The sequence below is a fragment of the Lissotriton helveticus genome, chromosome 4_1, assembly GCF_964261635.1.
Source record: "Lissotriton helveticus chromosome 4_1, aLisHel1.1, whole genome shotgun sequence".
NCBI classification, from domain to species: Eukaryota; Metazoa; Chordata; class Amphibia; order Caudata; family Salamandridae; genus Lissotriton; species Lissotriton helveticus.
In genome coordinates, this window is record NC_136063.1 from 265,097,307 (window position 1) to 265,119,835 (window position 22,529).

Below are 22,529 nucleotides of genomic sequence, written 5' to 3' on the forward strand. Positions count from 1 at the left end.
ACAAGATGGACTCTGGATAAGACAATATTGTTAGATGAGACAGTGATATCTAAGTTGTGAGATGAGGTTATGGTTTTCTTTAAAGCTAAAATCGGGTCATTAAAAATTCAGACAATGTGGGACGATTCTAGCCCTATTTGAGAGCGATCGGCTATTCCATAATGGCATGTAAAAGATGTAGTATGAGGCAACGGGAGGTAGCACTTCTGAAAAATATTAAAAACAATGAGTCGGAGGTGCAAAAGGTATTGTTAGAATGCTTTAGTAAGGTCCCCCTGCTGACCAAAGAGTTAGAAAAGCTCCAAGCAGAATACCAAGGGGCTCTTGATAAGATCCTATCTGATGGATGGAAGGTCAGTAAACTACAACACTTCTCATATGGTGAGAAGAGTGGTCCTATTTTGGAAAGCCAAAGTCGATAAAGTCCCTAATCAAATAAGCAGCCTAAGAGAGAGTATAACAGGAGACATAGCAGACACAAATATAAAGATAGGATTGGAAGTATGTAGATTTGTGAGTAAATTGTATAAAGAGGATATCTCTCCGGGGAGGGAGAATATTGAGGAGTTATTAAAGAATATCGAACTTCCACACCTAAGTGAATATCAGAGGGAGACTTTGGCTTCTGAGATAAATGAAGAGGAGATTCGAGTACAGCTAAGGAAGATGGCTAGAGGGAAGGCGGCCGGGCTGGATGGCCTTCCAATTGAGATCTATCTGGGTTTTTTAGATACTATTGTACCTGTCTTTAAAATGTTTTTTAATACTATATTGATGGAGGGGGAATATCCTCCGTCATCTTGGGCTGAGGCAACAGTGGTTTTAATTTTGAAACCAAATAAGGACCCCAAGGCGGCGGAATCTTACAGACCAATATCCCTGTTGAACACAGATTATAAGGTGTTCACAGGGATATTGGCAGCAAGGGTGGCTAAGATCATAATGGGTGTTGTCCATAGAGATCAGAGAGGTTTTATCGCGGAAAGGCAGCTCAATGAGCTAACTTTCACAGTAGATTTAGCTGAATCATAAAACCAGCCAGTAACGGTTGTGGCAGTTGATGCCGCTAAGGCGTTTGATCAGGTTCACTCGCCCTACCTTTCGGAGGCTTTAAAGATGTTTGGATTTCCTAATAAGCTAATAAAAGTTGTTCAACTCCTATATCACTCACCTAGAGCAAGGGTTTGGTAAATGGGGAGTTAACAGACTGGTTCAGCATTATGCAAGGAACAAGACAGGCGTGTCCCCTGTCCCCGCTTTCATTTAATGTCTATATTGAACCATTAGCTGCCTGGATCAGACAGGATAAGTACATTGCCACTTTTAGATATGGTGACTTTAAGGTTAAATTAGCCCTGTACGCAGATGACCTAATTCTGTATACTCAAAAGCCAGAGAAGGCAGTCCCCATTTTAATGACTAAAGCAGAATTCTTTGGGAAGGAATCGGGGTACAGAGTAAACAGAGATAAGACTGAAATCATCGAGTGGAACCAACCAACTCAGACTCCGGGGGTAAAGTCACATATGCGCTATCTCCGTGTCACAATTAGGCAGAAATTGCTAGATCTAACTACTGTCAATTGGAGGAAGATCAGTCAGGAGGTAGGGAGACTGTTGGTCAGGTGGGCAAAGCTTCCTTTTAACCTTTATGGTAGGGTTAACCTTATCAAGATGATTGTCCTGCCAAAGGTCACCTCCCTCTTCAATTCTATACCGCTATCATTTGATAAAAGAGAGATGGCAAAACTACATGGAAAGATTGGCAGTTTTATCTGGGCCTCGAAGGGCCCCCGTATATCTTAGAAAAGATTGAAGAGAAGGCTGGAGAGGGGGAGTTGGTACTTTTTGACCTGTTGATATATGGTCATGTTTTTCATTTTAAGAATTGTCGGATGCTGTTAAATAAATATGGTCATTCTGCAATTGGTATTCTCTATAGTGCAATGCTCAGTAAGTTTAGGGATGCGCAAGAGCAATTTCTTTTTAAGTTTGGGGACCCAAAGTTTTTTAAGAAAGTAAGGCTGAAGATTATGTTAGAGGCATTGAAGACTTGGTTCTTTATTCGGAAAAAACTAGGAGTATCTTATTACTCTGCCAACGCCCCGAAATGGGACTCACCAGGAACCCCAGAGAGTTTAAAAGACCTGCTTAGCCTAAACAGGCGGGAATTTCCCGTTGGGGGTTACCTGATGTCGGGAATTGATTTGGTTAGTTAGGAAACTTTGAGCTTATGTTCACAGGGTCAACTAGCCAGATTCAAATGTTATCAACTTTCTGCTTGGTGGGTTTAGTCAAGACTGGGAGGAGCATAAGGATGATTCCTGGTTAGACCAAGCAATAAAACCTAATACCATTAAGAATGAGGTTGCTTTGTGGTATCGAATGTTTGTAGAAGCAGAATTTGAACTGGAGAAGGATATTCAAAAGCTCTGTGGTAATGACCTAGCAAATGTAAATCTGACGGAGGCATGGATAACTTCATTTGCATTGCTCAGGGAGATTGTTAAACCTGCCTTTCTTAAACGTAAACCTCTTTTCACCCTTTACAAGCTCTATTGGTCCCCAACAAAATTAGCGACATTTTCAGATACACAATTTTTCTGTCCAAGATGTCGAGATCCCTCTGCAGACTACCTTCATATGTTTTTAACATGCCCAGAGATTACCAAATTTTGGACTGAACTCTGTAAATTTCTGTTGGAAGGTACAGGTGTACTGGTTAGGGTAAGTCCTTTACTTGTGTTTTTTGGAAGTTGCCAAGGTAGTAGCTCTGTTACTAATAAGAATGTCGTAAGATTTATCTTTTATGTGATTTTATCGGGGGGACCGGAGATCCGCAGAGCATGGAAATCAGGCGTTCCACCCCCTTTTCTGGAATGTATAAATAATGTTGTATCTTTAAGTCAACAGGACATGGCATGTGACCCTAGTAGTCGGGAAAAGACATGGGCTATGTTGGTCGATTGGAGTCAAAATCTGGGGTCCAATGATTAAGCCAATAAATAGCTGTCGGTACTGTTTCCCTTCGTTTGTGCGGTATGCCAGAGAAGGGTGGAAGTGGAAGTAGCTTAATTTCTTGAGTGGAATGACTCTATCCCTGGCCGGTTCCTAGCAATGGGAAGGGAGTATAGCCAACAAGTAATTCGGCAGAATGAGGACACAAACATTTTCTTTTATAAAAAAAAGTTTTCTGGGCATGGCAGCCTAAGGGAACAGGCCAAGCAGCTCCAAAACGAAGGGAGTACTTCAACAGTCTTTACTCCGGCCCCATCTGGATCATTTTTGATGGTGAAGGTGGTGTTTGGCTCCTCTTGGCACACTCCTGGGGCTTCTTTCCAGCCTTCCAGACCCTATAATTTTGCAAACTTCTTAGGAACTGTTGCTTTTACTACCCTCTCTTTGAAGATTGGGAGCTTGGGGGCTTTCCTCCTTGCCTTTAGCTTCTACAGACCCACTCTCCTCCTCATGGGGCCTTCTCCTGCAGCACTCCTCTGACCTCAAAGCAGACTACCCTTTGGCCTTTGCCGGATACCTTTGTGTTAGCAGAAGTCAAGGGCCCCCTCTGATGAGGTTTACCCACCTCTAGAGCAATTCCCCAGAAATTCCAGGAAAACTATGCCTACGGTCACCAACCGGCTCCATCCTTCTACTTTCAACCAGAAGGGCCATCACCACTGTTCCTAAAGAGGTGAATCCACTGAGTCTCATTCCGTCCAAGTGTAGAATATATCTGCAAAGACAGGGTCCAGTCTTCTATAGGGTCAGGCGAAACCCAAACTCTCTCTCATTCTTCCTCTGTCTTGTGCTGAGTTTTTAAGTGTTGGTGAAAGTTCCAGAAAAAAGGCATCTCTGTCCAATCTAGGATGACACATGATCATTCCACGCCTTACCCAATCCTTGTGCACAGCACTTTGGGCCATTCCAACATGTTGAATTTAAGCTATATGTTGAAAGAGCTCCCTAGAAGCATGATGACTTGACCCAACGTTCTGCAGCTGCATGTTCCCTTCCCTTTTGAGAAGATGCCCTTGGGCCAGAGGTCTGGCTGCCCTCCTGTTCTCCTTCGGATGAGCCTTCCCAGGACTGGTGAGGTGTGTAAGATTATCAGCACATTCAGGTTTTTTTACCTTCTTATCATCTACCCGGAGCACGATCAATCACTTGTGAATGGCTTTATTATGTGGGGATGGCGTTGATCCCCCAGCTGCTCAGCAGAGTAATTCATTTCGCCCAGGAGGTTAGTCTAAAGCCAGAATCTCATTAAGGAGCTTGCTCAGAAAATGATGATGAACTTGTAGTACCAAAGGGAGGGCAGATATGATAAAATTAACATTACATTTGCACTTGGGATACTTGCTTACAATAACATTCTAGATCTATGACAAAACTGTACGTAGTGCAATTCTAGGCTATATTGTAAACTACAGTAAAACACCCTCACTTTTCAGTTAAGCACTACAGATGTACACTCTGTATGCCCACGGACATTATGAGGCCTTCACAGCTTATCATCAGTTCATGAAGGGTCGTCTATGCAACAGGCTGCCTGTGCACAGATGCATGACTGAGTTAGGCAGCAATCTCACTCACTCAGCCTGCACGCGTTCACTTGCACGTGCACCCAATCTAGGTCTGCTTTCGACAGTTGTTCAACAGTGGACCTTGTTTTAAAAGGCAGGCATTGGTGACTAGCACTCCTTCCGTTTGGACACAGCTTATATAGTGAGTAAAGCTCAGTTAGTAAGCGCGTATTAAAATAATTCTTTGTTTATTCATTCTTTTGTTTTGTCAGAACAAAGTCCTGATTAGACTATACTCAGAGTCGCTGGAATTATGTGATTGGGCAGCCGCAGCTTTGATCACATAATCCATCATATGTTGCAGAATTTACAGGTTTTATTAAAAACACACTTGCTTCTAGAATGAATTGATCAAAAGTTACTAAAAATGTAGTGACGTGTTGTTGGGCAGTGGAAGGCCCTTTGTGAAGTGAAGGTTGACTAATCACTTTTCAGGAGCTTATTGCAGTATTACAGTGTTATTTCTTTTTTTAGGCCAACAATTGTTTTTTTTCTTTCCCAATACATTTCAATTAAAGTAAGACAAGCTGTTACAAGGAAGTGAATTAGAGAAAAAGAATGTGAGATACAAAAAAGGAGAGAAAGGAAAGAAAGGTTTAAAACAATCTTTAGCTTGCCTCCTTAGAAATTACAGAACTATACAAATTAATTGATAAATAAATAGATAGATACATAATAAATACAAACTTGCACCTCATAAAAAGAAACATAGATCAATACTAAAAACCAGACCACGATTTATTAAAGCCCACACTCATTACTAAAGGGCCATGTGCAAATGTAAAACCCCTAAAAATACAAAAATAAAAAATTGTATTTGAGACTTAATTGCACTAATTAGGCAAGATCTTTGCTAAAATAGTGTTAACATGGCCAAAAATGACCAAATCCTGAAGTAATGCAGTCACAAAAATGTGCTACATTACCCTGCATAATTTGCCTTTTTTGCCATATACTTTAGTCAACTCTGCCACATAATTTGGTCCTCTCTCACCACATAAGTCCAGTGGCCCTGACTATACTGAACAGTGTCCACCTTGGTCAGGACTGTGAAGAACACACTGGGAGCTAAGAGGAGAAATCTATGGGACAACCCTATTCTAGTTCTTAAATGCAACCCTCATCCATGTATATTCTGGACACGTTGGGGTCATTTCAAATTCCTCCCAAAAAAGGTTTACCTTATGCAATTTGTAGGTTCCCCGTCTGAAAGTTAAAACTTGGAGGCTTTTTGTGGTCTTAGAGGCAAATAACTTAACATATTTTTACTATATATTTATTTAACAGAATTCTTCTTTCCTCCTTAAAAATTAAGTTTCATTTTCATAATATGACTTCCTGTGAGCAGCATTTGACTAGTGTTTTTTGGACTCCCTAACCCTCCTTTTCACAAATTGAGAAGGAGGGTGGGAGCACAGTGCCTCACATCCCAGCACCTAGTGGCACAGAGGCCTGAGAAGTCTTTGGGCAGCATTTCCAAAACCTGCAAAATGACTTGCTGCTTTCTACTGATGAAGGAATTAATCCAGAAACATGTGTCTAGTGTTACACAGCAAAGGCTGCACCAGTAGGGGTGAAAAATTAAAGAGTACTACTGAAGTTAGTGTTATCATGCACTGCATTTACCATGATGCATTGGGGCAAATTGAGTGCTGCGATGTGAGGCAATGTGCTCCCCGCCTCCTGTTTGAAAAGGCTCCCTTGAGCTACTGAGCTGTCTAGCTTGTGTTGATGTACCTGCGCCCAGTGAGTGGTACAGAGACCCGAGAAGACTTTAAGCAGCATCTCCAGCACCCCCACAATGACTTGTTGCACTCTACTGACAAGGGAATAAATCCAGAAACACGTCTAGATTTACACAGCAAAGACTGCATCAACAAGGTGAAAAGTTAAAGACTACTACTGAAGTAAGTGTTATCATACACTGCATTTACCATGATGCACTGAGCCAAATTGAGTGCTGGGATGTGAGGCAGTGTGCTTTCACCCTCCTGTTTTTTTTCCACAAATTGAGGCCGAGTTCCTTTAAGTGTGATAGTGGGCTTCCGTAAGTGGAGCAAGTGCTTATGAAAGCTCTTGTAAATTCCCATTGCCTTGTGGGTCAGTGATGATGTAATTTACGCATTATTTGACCAGCCACCATGTTCCACTTCTAATTGCATTGATCACACTTTCATCGCATTGACATGTGGGTGAGGGAGGATATAATCTGAATATTATTTCCTTCTTGCCCATGGCAACCACGTTCCACTTCTAATCGAATTGATTACACAATCATCACATTTATACGCATGCGTGGATGTGATCTATTAGCTATCACACCTTTGTCTTATAGATGTGTTTTGGGCTTTGAATAGAATTTATTTTTTTATAAATCTTTCTATACGTAATTGTAACTTTCGCATGATAATTCTTTACATTTCACCAAGTAAATCGCAATCGATGCTGTCACTCTTTTTATGAAAACACGCTTTTCACGGACATGTTGCTGCAATACGTAACAGTTAGGCTTATCGAATCCACAGACAGACATGATTATGTTTCTGACCTTCCGGTTTATTTCAATGCGTTCGTATTTCGTGAGCCCAGGTGTGTCGTCCTGTGGTGGGTGGGTGTGAGTGCAAGCTAATGCTGTGAGCCGCCGTGCTTTGTAAATGCAACATTTGAGCAGACTTCCGAGTGCGTCTTACCTCTCTCCTCTCCCACCCATTTCACATACGCGCTCACGGATTTATTCACATAGCATGAGCGGGGTCTGCCTTCTGGGCAGGGAGGCTAAAAATAAACCTTCCATGTTCGTGGGAAACCATGGAAAACATTGCTTTCCACTTACTGCAAAGTATCTGCAGAGGTAACCTCATTCTCATGCAGGGTCATGCCTAGCCGAGCCGCCATCCTTCCTTGAAGGCAGTGGCTGGCCATATTTCTCTGCTAATCACTTCCCTTGGTTCTGCAGCCTATTATCTCTATTTCCCGTCTTTTTGTTTTCGTGAATCAGAAATAGTGTTTATATTGTTTTTCTTTATCCATGCAATCTTTGTTTTCTGTTTTTTTGTGTTGCAAGAAATAAGCTTCGACGTCCCTGGAAGTCACAGTGCGGGATTAGTTTGTTAGGGGCGATGTCTCTGGTACTATGGATGGGGGGCACAGTTAAACAGAAGGTGTGCAACACAACTCGACGTCATACATTGGAGTCCAGAGTTACTAACATTCAAGGCAGCGCAACGCAGCAAGGGGAATTGCTGTGCTCTGCTGCATGGCGTGAAACAGAGCAGAAATGCACAATTTCTACCAAGATACTTCTGCTCTTCCTAGCACTGGCGCACTGTGTGGTGCCTAGTGCCAACACAGAGACTCTTCCAAAATGGTGCATGTGTGCCTGTTATATTGGCAGGATTGTGCACAAGAAGGAATCCCTTCCTGCACTAAAACAAGCCTGCAGCACATACGGAAAGAACAAGGAGAAATTAAGTCTGTTCTCCTCCTTATGCCTCTCTGTGGTAGGTGCACCATTTTCGTGCACTTCCAGGATTACTGCCTTTAGTAAATCCGGAAATGCATCAAATTCCATAGGTGGATGCACAGAAACACCCATGTTCTACCGACGGAACACCTACAACTACTAAATGTAACGCAGCACAGAGCAAACAACTGCATCGTGTCACATTTCTTTACAAAGAAAAGCAAGGAGGTGGAAATCACCCATTAAAGGGCTTACATCCCCCTATGATGACTTGCTTCACACAGGCACAATGCAAGCCCTCAGTAAATCTGTCCCCAAGTCTATTTATAGTAAGATGTGCTTTTTTAAATAAATTGCTTACACCAGAGTTTTGCCATTTGCTAGTGGAATAAACAGAATATGTGCCTGGATTAATGGTACATAAGAACCTGACAATTTTAGATGGCCCTACTTGAATCTGAACCTCTGAACTGGAGCTATGTGCAGTGTACATTTATCTCACCAAGAACATTGCAGTGTGGCTTAAAGGATACGTAGAGCAAATAATAATGGGGCTGATTACAATGGTGGGGAGTCCGCCAGCAATAGGCTGTCGGTGGTGGTCTCCTCGCCATCGTAACCAACTCTACCGCCCGCCATATTATGGTAGTGGGCGGACGTGTGTCAGTCGTAAAGACCGGCTGCCAAACATCCGACGGGCTCCTTGAGCCAGCCAGTGCAGCGGATGGGCTCGTACTCCCCACAATGCTGGAGGTGCTAGGTATGTCCGCCAAGAAATATTAGTTTTGCCCTCAGCAAACAAAATGTAAATACAGATGACCATCAAATGTATGGATAATTTCCCAATAAGCCAAACCTCCACAGAGACTTTTTACGCATGTGAATACTCTCATTGTACTGCAAATTTCAAAGTTTTCCAGGGGATCACCTTGAATTGTTTGTGAACTTTATGGAAATTTAAATTTACGAAAAGTTCAATTAATTATTGTCAATTGATTAGTTGTTGTCGTCATTCTAGGGATAAGATGGTTAAGGAAAGTAGCTAAGAAATATGCTGTTTTCTTAGGGCTGAGAAAGAGTTCGTTTTCTGATAGTCAGTCCCATAGTGTTTTTGAACTTTCTTAGTGCATCCCAGCTTAAGTGTTAACAGAACAGGTGGTGCTTTCTGTTTCATGTAGAGAGGATTGGTAGGTATATTCCATGGATCCTGTAAAATTCGAGTAGCATAACAATTCATCTCTTTAGATCAAAAGTATCTACAGGTCCAGACTATACGAATAGGAGAACTGACATGCCATGAATCCAACTGGAACCTATTTAGACAGTCAATGATTATATCCCTGCTTTAGGTCAAGGTATAAGGCTTTTGACCAATATATATTGTTGCATTGATGAAAACCTCTCAATGACTGCAGAGCTTTTCCATCCCCATCATTTTACATGTTGTCCCTAGCATTCCTCTTGGTGTACCCTACTAATAAAATAAGAACAGCAAGTTCAATGGCCACTCGTAAATGGGATCTCATTGTCTTTTGTTTATGAATGGAAACGGTAGCAGACATCATCTTGCAATAATTATTGTGAACATTGAAACAAGCACAAATAGAAGACTGATCGCAGTCACCTTTCCCATCCGAGTCATTAGGGGTAACCATAGAATACTGAGACCTTAGTTTGGTATAAAAGTTGAATATAAGCTGGAAAATGGGCAATAAGAAACAAGAGTGAGCCAAGCCATCACTTCTTTTTCACCTCTTGCTTCTTTGGTGCAGATTACGAGGCCATAGTAAACTACTCCGATCCTCGTTTGGAGCTGTTCCTATGGCATCATAGTCAGCTGTTCGGATTAATTTCCGACTGACCCATTTGGATGGAGTCGGTCGGAAATTAATCCAAACTTGATTTCCGAATGGCTTCGGACGGGCTTGGAGAGCCCGTCTGCCATTTGGAAAGTCTCCAGTAATCCCAAGGGAGGCTTTTTCTGCCTGAGGGATTACAATGTCAGATTCAACTGCCTTTCTGTGCCAGAGTTTCAGACTCAAAGAGGCTGTCAGAAGTTGACTTTAGGGACCCCCAGCAGGGTTGGAGGCAGAGGAGGCACCTATGGTGCCCCCCTGTTGATCCCTGCACCCCGTGGCAGGCACCCTGAGGTGCCTTCCACAGGGTGCAGGGATGATGAACTGAATCTCTTATCTTTGCAATGAGAGCATTAATTGTGATCAGAATACATGCTCCCATTCTAAAGAATAGGAGTGTGACCGCACAGTGTTTGGTTGCATCATAATTGCTGGGTTGGGACCGCCGCCAGGAGGTCGTCGGTCCTGTCATGTCCTTTAGGCTAGTTAGTCCGGTGCACAGACATAATATCGACTCCAAAATATCGTTTGGACAGAATATCGAGTTGTAAATATCGCTTGGACAAAATATCGACAGGACAGAATATAGACAGCCAAAATATCGTTTTTAAGGTAAGTGAAGTAATATCGACTGTAAATAATATAGAAAGTGAAAATATCCAAGTATATAATCTAGATAGTAAAAAATATAGTTTTTTAAATAATATTTAATTATTTATAGTGTTTTTATGTTATAATATGTGTGAAAAGTGTCATTTTATGTTATAATTATTTTTAATTAATTATTTTTTTAAAATTATTGTGTAATTTTATTCTGTAGCGGGTTGTGGGTTTATAGGGGAATAGGGTGGGAAGTAATTTATTTATAATTAATTAAATATGTAAATTTATTAATTGGTAGTAATAATTAATTAATTGGTAATTAAATAATATTTGTTAATTATTTAAAATTTAATTGGTAATTAATTTAATTTAATTGATTAATTGCTAATTATGTAAATTAAAATAATTTATTTCCTGTAGCGGGTTGTGGGTTTATAGGGGAATAGGGTGGGAAGTAATTTAATTATAATTAATTAAATATGTAAATGTATTAATTGGTAGTAATATTTAATTAATTGTTAATTAAAAAATATTTGTTAATTAATTAAAATGTAATTGGTAATTAATTTAATTTAATTGATTAATTGCTAATTATGTTAAATTAAAGGGGTATTTTTAGGGTTCAGGGTCAGTTTTTGGTTTTTGGGTAAAGGGGTATTTTTAGGGTTCAGGGTCAGTTTTTAGTTTTTGGGTAAAGGGGTATTTTTTGGGTTCAGGGTCAGTTTTTAGTTTTTGGGTAAAGGGGTATTTTTAGGGTTCAGGGTCAGTTTTTAGTTTTTGGGTAAAGGGGTATTTTTAGGGTTCAGGGTCAATTTTTAGTTTTTGGGTAAAGGGGTATTTTTAGGGTTCAGGGTCAGTTTTTAGTTTGTGGGTAAAGGGGTATTTTTAGGGTTCAGGGTCAGTTTTGGGTTTTTGGGTAAAGGTTTTTTTTTAGGGTTCAGGGTCAGTTTTGAGTTTTTGGGGTACAGGGGTACAGTGTAAAAATAAAGTAAAATTAAATTTACATTAATTTAATTTAATGAAATTAAATTAAATTAAATTATATTAAAATAATTTTAAATAATTTAAATTAAAAAAATTATTATATACTTACCAATACTTACGTTGTAATGGTAGTACGTTGTAAAAGTTGCGTTGTAACGTCATACATCCACTGTTGCACTCTTTGGAGTGGGAATAGTAATTTTAACCCCTACGCTATCCAACGCTTTCCCTACTGTTGCACCCACTGGAGTGGGAATAGTAATTTTTACTCTTTTGTATTTGTACGTTAATAATATTGGCTATTATTTAATTAAATTTTGTTACTATATATATATGTTTTAAGAAATATGATTAAAAAAATATAATTCTTTTACTTTCATTAATTATTTAATTATTAAAAGTTATTTTAAGTATTGTTAAGTATATTTTAGTAATTAATTTTTTATATTAATGTAATTAAACATTGTTTTTATTAAAGTCGATATTTTTTACAACTATATTTTTGTAAACGATATTTTTAACTCGATATTTTTGTACTTACCTGTTTGTAGATAGAAACTCGATATTTTGTCTCTCGATATTTTGTCAACGATATTTTTGTTGGTCGATATTCTGTCCCTCGATATTATTGCAGTGATCCAGTTAGTCCTGTCGTGTATACCCCTATTACATACATTTGTCCCATCCACATGACAATAACAATTCTTTTACCAAGTAGCTTGCTCCTGTCTCTTCGACACCAGGCTCATAGTATTCAATCATAATCCCTGTACCTGACATACATAAACATGCCCCCAGGCACAGCAGAATTATTCTGTGTCTGACACTTCCATCAGTTGCGCCGCAGGACATAGAAGTGCTACTTGCACCTTTGCAGGCCCACATGCGCAGTTGTCCCCAGAGTATTCCCATGTTGATGATGGCATTCTTAGAGCCTCCACAGGATGCTTCAGCTCCTGTTGGAAGGGAAATCGGCTATGCTCAAGAGGTACGGGCATCGGTATCAGGCATGCAGACATCTAATTCTTCCTCGGCAGATGCTGTGGAAACCAGAGATGAACATCTTTGCTCACTCGACATGATACTGGAAATTCTAGAGGGATTGCCACCTGCGGATATGATCCTCAGTGATGTTGAGACTTCAGTGCCGGATTCATAAATAATTTGGCCTCTCAAGTGAAGTAGTGTGGCTCACTGGTTAGAGGCGGCAGACCCGAGAGCAGAGGACGGCCCGGGACCAGGGTTCGATTCCCGGTGCGGCAGGTTTCTGGACCAGGGTCAGCGGACTCGATAATTCTCTCGCCTTGGTGCCCACTCTGATCAGCGTTCACACTCGGCAACTCTGGGCATTAGCTTGCCTCATCTTCACTAACGGCCCCACCAGACCGCCGGGGATGCCTGGCCTCACCCTGGAGATACCCATTAAGGGACCATCTCTCAGGGAAGCCAGGAAGGGTTTCGCAGCGGTCGAAGCGCCTTGGGACCCTACGGGTAAGTAGTGCGCTATATAAATGCCTATACATACATACATACATACATACATGTGCTAGGAACCATTTTGCAATTTTATTAACATTTACCAAATCGAAGGTCGAGTGTGACTCTGTTTTATTTTTCTTCTCAAGGCTTTCAAGGTTTTCAGCGCAATAATCACAACATATACAAGTTTAGGGGACCTTTTAAATGCTTTTTATGGGAAAAATGACTTTTCTTTCATGGACATTTTTTCAGGCTTTTTAAAAAGTGCTTTTTAGTACTTTTTTATTGTAAATCCTTTATATGCTTTTCAATGACCTTAAGCTTTATCATTATCTAGCTGACCATGTTGACTTTTTGATGAAGAGTGGGTGTCATGTCCTTTAGGCTAGTCCTGTCATGTATACCCCTATTACATACATTTGTCTCATCCACACGACAATAACGATTCTAAACAGATGACCTTTTACCTAGTAGCTTGCTCCTATCTCTTTGACACCAGGCTCTTCGTATTCTATCATAATCCCTGTATCGGATGTGCATAAACAAGTCCCTAGGCATGGCAGAATTATTCTGTATAAGGGTCACTACTTTTACCATCCTTGGCCAACAGTCAGCTGTGCATGATCGCATTGGTTTAGAAAAGCACTGCTGATTGTTTTCAAAACATTTACAATTGTTTTCAAAACATCCATGCTTGTTTTAAAAGCATTCTGGAAAAAACATGGATTGACCACTTTAGTATAAAAGACTCTCGCTTCCCCCTACAAATTAGAGGAGAATTCCGTCCAAGCTGACACGGGGTCTGCATGCTGAATCTTCAACACAGAGCGGTTTGACATCCCTTGCGGAGTGTCATCCTCAAAGCAGAGACGGAGTCCTTCATTCCCAACCTTCAGGTGAGGGGGCGGGTTCATCCCTAGGGTTTTTTTGGCTACAAACATATATACATATACATGCTACATATACATATCTAGGCTAAGTACATTTAGGCAAATTACTTAGGGCGCCCATTTTTGGGGAGACGGTTCGGCTGACAGAGGGCCAAGCCAAGGACTACCTGTCCCAGGATAAAGCAGGGACCAACGAGCGCTGACACAGCCCCTCCCTCCTGCCCTATATCAACAACTCGCGCCTCCCGCTTCGCGGGAGACGCTTCGGCTGACAGAAGGGGCAAGCCAAGGACTACCTGTCCCAGGATACAGCAGGGACCAATGAGCGCTGACACAGCCCCTCCCTCCTGCCCTATATCAACAACTCGCGCCTCCCGCTTCGCGGGACGCGCGCGGGCGTGCGCCGGGCTAAGCCCGGGCCAAGGGTGGGCCCGTCCAAGCCCGTCACAGCCAGGAGAAGCCAGGGCAGGGCCACCCCTTGATATTTGCCGCCTGCCACCTACAGGAACAAGCCGCATTGGACTGTGACTGTCTGTAAAGGTACTTTTTAACCCTCTCCCTAATTTGAATCACTATGGGCAAGCGAAAAATCATGGAGGGGCCGGGAGGGGCTACAGGAACTAACTCTGTTCAGGGTCACAGGAAAGCTAAGAAAGCAAAAAAGAGTAGCAAGAAAACATATATCTCACATGTTATGGATAGGATCGAATCTCCTGTAGAAGAATGTGGAGACATTTTAGTGGCGGACTCTGCCCTAGGCACTGATGTCTTGACTGTTCAGCACAATAAAGTTAACGAAACTGACAAGCGTGCCCAGCCAATACGAATACCCAAAATGTTTTCCAAATCATCCCACTTGAAGCCACCTAGCACTAACATTGGGACACCTCCAAGCTGCCCTATCCCAGAGCTTGTAAACCCTCTGTACTCCCAGATGCCCCTGACGCCCCCAGCACAGTCCAGCTCGTGTCCCTTGGAACCCTCTGTTGTAGTTTGTTCCAATCGTTTTTTACCTCTGAGTATTGACCCAGACTCGGACATACCGGTTGACTCACCTATTGTACTTCCACCAGAGGCACCATCTCAATTCCAGATGGAGGGGATAATTGTACCTGGCACCAGTGTCCCGATATTAATATCACTGATAAATTCTCTAACTACTCAGGTGAGAGACTTGAAAACCCTAGTTCTAGACCTAACAGCAACTGTCAAGAAATTGACCTCGCAACAGTTGTCACCCAACCTCCCTGATAGACTGCTCCCCTCAGAATTGCCATCACCCGGCACTAATCCTGCAGACGCAATAGGCCATTTGCAGTCCCGTCATACACATACTAGTCCATCCCATCCATCTACGGGCCCTTTCACGACATTGCCTTTGACCCAAAACAGAAGGCAAACAAGCACCTCAACGGAATCCAGTCATAGTAAACTGAATGCTTCTATAGCAAAGCCCCCTTCGTATACATCTTTAGCACCTGCACAACACTCTTCAGGGTTCTCCTCCCATCTTAAGAAGCAGACGGTGTATATGGTGAACATTCCCAAATGCTTGGGCCATGAACAGGGAGATTCACTTACTAACAAGGTAACTCACTGGATCCGACACGTTAGAGGGTGTTGATCACTAATAATAGAGGACATCCTAAAAGCCAGGAGGATCTCTGTCCGTAACCAGCCATTAGACACAATCGAACTTATACTGACCTCCGCCCTACTGGCTGAGGGCCTGTTGGCTCTTGAGTTTAGGACCTGCCCTCCCAATACATCGGATATCCAATTTAGGTCATTTGCACCTGCCATAGGTGCAAACACGATTACCAAAACCCCAGGCTGTAATTCTCCAAGGGGTCTGATCTAAACGAAATCGATTGACTAACAAATGCCCCACAATCTCCCATCAGGAACACTTCAACTCAGGTTCGGGTCCTTACAGACCAAGAACCTACTAATCTTCTGAGTATATATGCCCAGGCGACAACATCAAACCCAGAGCCATTGCACAACCCTAGTAGTGCCACTAATCCCGGGACTATAACTATAAGCACTAATACACATCTAGCAGTATGTAGTACAATGGGACCCAACCTTTCCCAGGTCACACTAGAAACCACTTTAAGAAGCTCTAGTGCTAAGATTTCAAACCTTAACATCTGTCTTGGAATATAGCTGGCCTTCAAAAGAACTTAGCTCTTCCTGAATGGAATAATTTTGTTGAAACCCACAATATTTGCAACTTCCAGGAGACCTGGAGTTTGGTACCCCATCACAAAGTGGGTTTTGCAACCTATCATATCCCTTCAGTATTAACAGCATCAGGAAAGGGGCAGCCATCTGGCGGCCTACTGATCTGGGCCAACATCTCATTGGGTTGCACACTTCAACAGATTAACTGTAAATGTCCTGACCCTAAAAGATCACTCAGCTGAACTCTCCCGCTGCCCTTCAGATTCATACATCTTGGTAGCGGGAGACTTCAATTGCACATTTGAACCCCTTGCTGTAGATGACATGTTAGGCCTAGACGAGGACAATGCAAACCAGGGAGTTCCTCCGCTGAATTTACCCCCTGTAAAAAAAGTGGACCCAATTAGCGGTCCAGCTGAATTCCCAACCAACGGGAGGTCACAGTCCGACCTGATAGGAGCGCACACATTCAACAGGGTGGGCCACTCCTCCAGGATTGATTATATCTTGCTAGACTACAAGTTCTGGAGCCACTTAATAGATATGGTGGTACTGCCAACTACTGACAGCGACCACAATCCGTAGATTTAATGCAGACAAGGGAACTAATTCCCTCGAACTCTGGTAGGCACCTCAAATGAAATAAAGTCGCCTTTGATGAGTCAAAATTATCGGGCATTAGAGCCACCTTAAAAGGGGCTCTAACTGGGTTGCAAAATATTACTACTGATGCAGATGCCATACAGAACATACCGCTAATATATGAGAACACCATCAAAACTTTGGGTACCTTTTTCTACACAAATAGCAGGAGACATAATTTGCATAGTAACTCCATTGATACATGGTATACGGCATCCTGCAGGCATAAAAAATCTGCACTTATAACGGCTGTCAAAAGCAAGTCTCCTTCTGGGATTATGACAGCAAGAAGGGAGTATAAGGTGGCAGTCCTTAAAGCAAAAAAAGACTGGGAGGAGCAGCATTGGCAGGCCCTATCAGCTGCTAGCCTGGGGAAGGATGCAAACCTCTTCTGGGATCTCCTTAGGAAAAAAAGTGCCCTGTTAGTGAGATTATTACTAACAACATTTCAAGCAAAACTTGGTATGACCACTTCCAGAGCCTATACGGCAATGATTAGGAAGTTACTCTAGATGGCCCACCAATTGACCCTTGGGCGGCTTCCGAGGACTTTACTAGATACCCTTTCACAGAATTGGAGGTAGAAACCGCCATTTGGCAAATAGTCCCGGCAAAAGCAGCAGGACCTGACGGCCTGCCAGGGGACCTCCTTCGAGCAGATCCTGTAAATTTGGCAACATTTTTATCATCTCTAATTAATGCCATTGACAGTGGCTGCCCGATTTCGGACTCCTGGAAGGGGGCTGAAGTAGTACCGATTTTTAAAAAGGGGGCCAGGGACAATCCTGCAAACTACCGCCCAATAAGCTTGATAGATTCGATCCAAAAGGTGGTTGTCAGGTTAGCGTTCCGCAGGATCAGCATGCAGCGACAATGCTCCACCTCCGGACCCTCCGACCACCCTGAAGTAAGTATACACAGGGTGGTCAGACGATACGGTGAGGGAAAAACCCCAAAAGGGGAAAAAACCCAAAAGAAAAGAGAAGAAGGGAAGGGCAGCAGGGAAAAAGAAACTGGAAAACAAAAAGGAACGATTAGTAATTCATCAATGGCTACGCTCATGTAATTCTCACTATACAGCCTCTTAGCAATCACCTGTAAGCTTTGTACACCGGCACTATACCGCAGTTTCTCCAATCATCCTTCAAACCTGTTCAACACAAGAGAACATATTAAACTTGTGCCTACTATATGCAACAACCTAATAGATGACACATATGGTTAACCTACCCTATAGCCTCCTTTACTACTTTAGAAGTAGGTTCCAGGATTCCTGTGATATCCACAACCAGGAGGTAACTAAGTTTCAGCAACTCAAATAAAGAAAATAAAGCCCAAAGCTTCTTTGTTGAAAACACAAGAAGTTCCTTAGATCCACTAGTGTAAATGACTTCTTTACACAGTATGTAAGTACAGGTTCAAATGTCCATAACAAATCCAAACACGGAATGACGTAGGATTAACTACTGACATCCGCTTTGGTATTTAAACTCCCTTCCATATGACGAGTGGCCAACCATGGTACTTCATGCCGGCAGTGCGGAGGTCCTCAATCCCCCCCTGCACTCCGCCACTTGAACAAATACAAAGAGCTTGAAGACTTCTGCCTTATCAAGCAAAAAAGCCGAAAACCAGTATAAATCAGTCCTCACACCATACTTAATGCATTCCGGGTAGCTGCAAAATCAGCAGTACATCTGCAGCTTGCTCCCCATTTGAAGACACATGAAAAAGGACTTTAAACAAACACGTTTAGGCAGCGTGAACGCTCACTCGCCCTACGCTGCCAGATAGGCAGTGAATCAGCAGCCTGCTCCCCGTTAAACAGACACGGGAAACAGATATGCAAACAAACACGCTAAGCAGCGTGAAAGCTCACTCGGCAATCCAAACAGTTTCAAACCTCAGGAAAAGGCATTCACCAAATCCTTAATCAGCTCCATAAAGCAGGAATCGAGGAGAAGCATCCGCGTCCTCCTCACCATCAAAATCGCTAGCAACGAGCGCCCATCTCCGCCCACTGATATCGTGCACTGCGCCAAGGATGCTGGGAAACGTAGTTCAACCCCCAGTGTTGCTGGGAACTGTAGTTCTTGGCAGGCGCGGCTTCTACAACCTGACAGTACGCCCTCCTCCCAAGCGCCTCCTAGGCCCAGGTTTAGCAGGACACCTCCTGTGGAAAGCCATCACCGCCCGAGGGGCATGGATGTTGTGTACTGGTTCCCATGAATCCTCCTCCGATCCGTACCCCTTCCAAGAAACAAGATACCAAAGTGCCCCCCTACGGTATTTGGAGTCTCGAATGGACCTCACCTCATACTCCAGATTCCCATCGGCCGCCACTGCAGGAGGCGCAGTTCGACGAGAAGACAGGGCCTTCTTCAACAGATGCACATGGAACACCGGATGTATTCTCAGTGCAGCAGGCAGTTTCAATTTATATGCCACAGGGTTTATCTGTCGCACAATAGGATAGGGACCAATGAAGCGTGGGTGGAATATGCTCCTCATTTTGAATCGGATGTATCTGGTGGAAAGCCAAACCATGTCCCCCACCTTGAACTGAGGCCCAGAAGTACGATGCCTGTCCTCCCAACGCTTGTACACCTGCTTGGCTTGTATAAGACGCTTTTGCACAGCTTTATGCACCCTTCGCAAGGTAAGGACTTGCTTCCTTACAGAAGGCTGAGTCGCCAAGTCTTCAGGGATGGCTACTGGCAGTGTGTTTGCATCAAAACCGTAATTGGCCCTGAAAGGGGACATTCTGATGGAGCTGTGCCAAGCATTGTTGTATGCCAATTCCGCCATCCACAACAATTCCACCCATGACTCGTGTGCTTCCCTGGAGTAGCAACGCAAGTACTTCTTTAAAGTCTGGTTTAGACGTTCTGTTTGTCCGTCTGTTTGAGGGTGGAAACTAGTGGATAGCGCCGACTCGATCCCCAAAGCCTTACACCACATATGCCAAAACCTAGCGATGAATTGCGGCCCTCTGTCAGACACGATGACTCTTGGTATGCCGTGTAATTGAATGACTTGTGAGGCCAACAGTTGTGCCGTTTGACTAGCCGTGGGAAGGGTCACACAAGGGATGAAATGACCCATTTTTGTTAGATTATCCACCACTACGAGTACCGCCGTGTTGCCCCGATCAGCTGGCAACCCTGTGATAAAATCTAAGCTGATATTCTGCCACGGTTGATCAGGTGAGGGCATCGGCATCAACAAGCCCTTCTTTCTGGTGTTTTCCCCTTTTGCTCTGGCACAAGAATCACACATGTTTACCCACCGGGTAGTGTCTCTGACCAGTGTTTCCCACCAGAAGTGTCTCTTGAGCAGGTTCACGGTCTTTGTAACCCCAGGATGTCCAGCCATAGGAGCCTCATGACACCACCTGAAGGCCTTCTTCCTTATCTCCTCTGTGGGCAAAAATAGACATCCCCCCTGAAAAGGCAATCCCTGTTTCAGTGCCCGATCTGATTTGACAGCTGCCCATCTGATCCATGAGCCCATAGATCTGGAGCCTTTGACATCATCCAAAAAGCTTTCGGCTCTGACCACACACACCACTTTCTTCGCAGGGATGATGGAACATTCCTCCTCAACCTTTCTCACAGGACTCTCCTGCCTGGACAGTGCATCAGCCTTTCTATTATCCGAGCCTGGACGAAATGTAACAACGAAGTTGTACTCGGAAAAGAACAACATCCACCGCATCTGCCGTTGCGTGAGATGCCTAGCAGACGACATGTACTGCAGATTCCTGTGATCGGTATACACCGTCACAGCCTGAACAGCCCCCCACAGGTATGGTCTCCACTCTTGGAAGGCTTTCTTTATGGCCAAGAGCTCCTTTTCAGCTATGGAATAATTGAGCTCTGCCGAGTTCAGCTTCCGAGAGAGATAGGCAACCGGATGAAGCTGGCCGGTGTGTGCGTTCCTCTGGGACAATATGGCCCCTATGGCTTCATCCGAAGCATCTGCTTCTACGATGAAAGGATGTTCCAATACCGGATGAGCCAGCACAGGTGCCGAAGTGAAAGCTTTTTTCAAGGCCACAAAAGCTTCCTCGGCCTCCTCTGTCCAAGCAAAAACCTTGCCTTTCCGTAATAGTCTTGTGATGGGGATAGCAACTTGGGAGAAATGCAAGATGAATCGGCGATAATAGTTTGCGAACCCCAGGAAGCTCTGTACTTCCTTCACATTCTTTGGGGCTGGCCAATCCCTTACCGCCTGTACCTTTCTCTCCGACATCTGCAGTCCTTGTGGACTAAGATTGACCCCCAGGAACTCCACTTCCTTTACACTGAACTCACACTTACTCAGTTTCACAAACAGGTGATGTTCTCTTAACTTGTCCAACACCATACACACATGAGAGGTATGACAAGACACATCCTCGGAATATATCAGTATGTCGTCTATATACATGACAACAAAACGATCCACGTATTCCTTTAGAACATCATTGATAAAGAACTGGAATGCCGCGGGAGCATTGCACAGGCCAAACGGCATTACCAAATATTCGTACAATCCATACCGCGTCTTGAATGCCGTCTTCCATTCATCCCCCTCTCTTACCCTGACCAGGTGATACGCTCCCCGTAGGTCCAAACGAGTGTAGATCTTGGCCTCTCTCACCTGGTCAAGTAAAACAGAGATGAGGGGGAGTGGGTATCTGTTGCGGACGGTGTTTTTATTCAAAACGCGGTAGTCCACACACGCTCTCAAGTCACCATTGGCTTTAGCGATAAAGAAGAGAGGTGAAGCGGCCGGAGAGCGAGATGGCCGTATGAACCCCAAACGAGAGTAATGCTCTATATACTCCTTTAAATGGGCGGTCTCAGGCACCGACAAAGCATATACTCGGCAAGATGGTATCGTGGCCCCTTCTACTAGATCGATACGGCAGTCATATTCCCTGTGGGGGGGTAGTACTTCTGCCTTCACTTCACTGAACACGTCACCATAACCGGAGTATTCAACTGGTAGTGCGACATTTTTTTCCGCCGCGCTTGCGGCCAAAAAAGGGCTGGCTAGCGTAGCGACATTGGCAGATACACATGGCACTAAATGCTCGTAACAATGTGCAGGAAGAAAACGAAAGGTTTTTGTCTGCCAATCCACCACCGGATTGTGTTTCCTTAACCAAGGCATACCCAGAATTATTTCATACTGAGGTGCTGCTATGATATTCAAGGACAACACCTCTGTATGCACCATGCCTTGTACCACTACAGACAACCCTACTTCACTGGTTCGTTCGGTGATCTGACCTGACGTTAATGGTTGACCATCGACCGCCAATACCTCCTCAGGCTTCTCCCTAGAGACACGAGGTAAGGCCAAACGTCGTACCAGGCCCTCATCCACAAAATTACCCGTGGCTCCAGAATCCACCATAACCAGGACGTGGTGTATCTCTAGGTTACATTCCAAATTCATCCCTATCACCATATGAGGTTCTGTTTCGTCATCTCCCTTAGAAGACAAAGAAGTGAGCTTCCAAGGCGGCTCTCTCTCTTTGCTAGGCATGCCGTCTCCTTTCTGCTCGCTTTCCGGCACCATATTAGACACTGCAACCTTCTTAAACCTGCTACTAAAGCCGGAGGCCTTGGGTTTGGACGGACAGTCCCGAACATAATGTCCTTTCCTTCCACAGTACATGCACAGGCCCTGTACTCTTCTGGTCTCTCTCTCTTCCCTAGATAGAGGGGCTCTGAGGGCTCCTATCTCCATAGGTTCAGGAGGGTTTTCGGTCCCCCCAGTAGCCTTACGCTGAGGTCCCCCGCTACTATACACCCCTTTTTCCCATCTCCTTCTATTACTCCCCCTGTCTG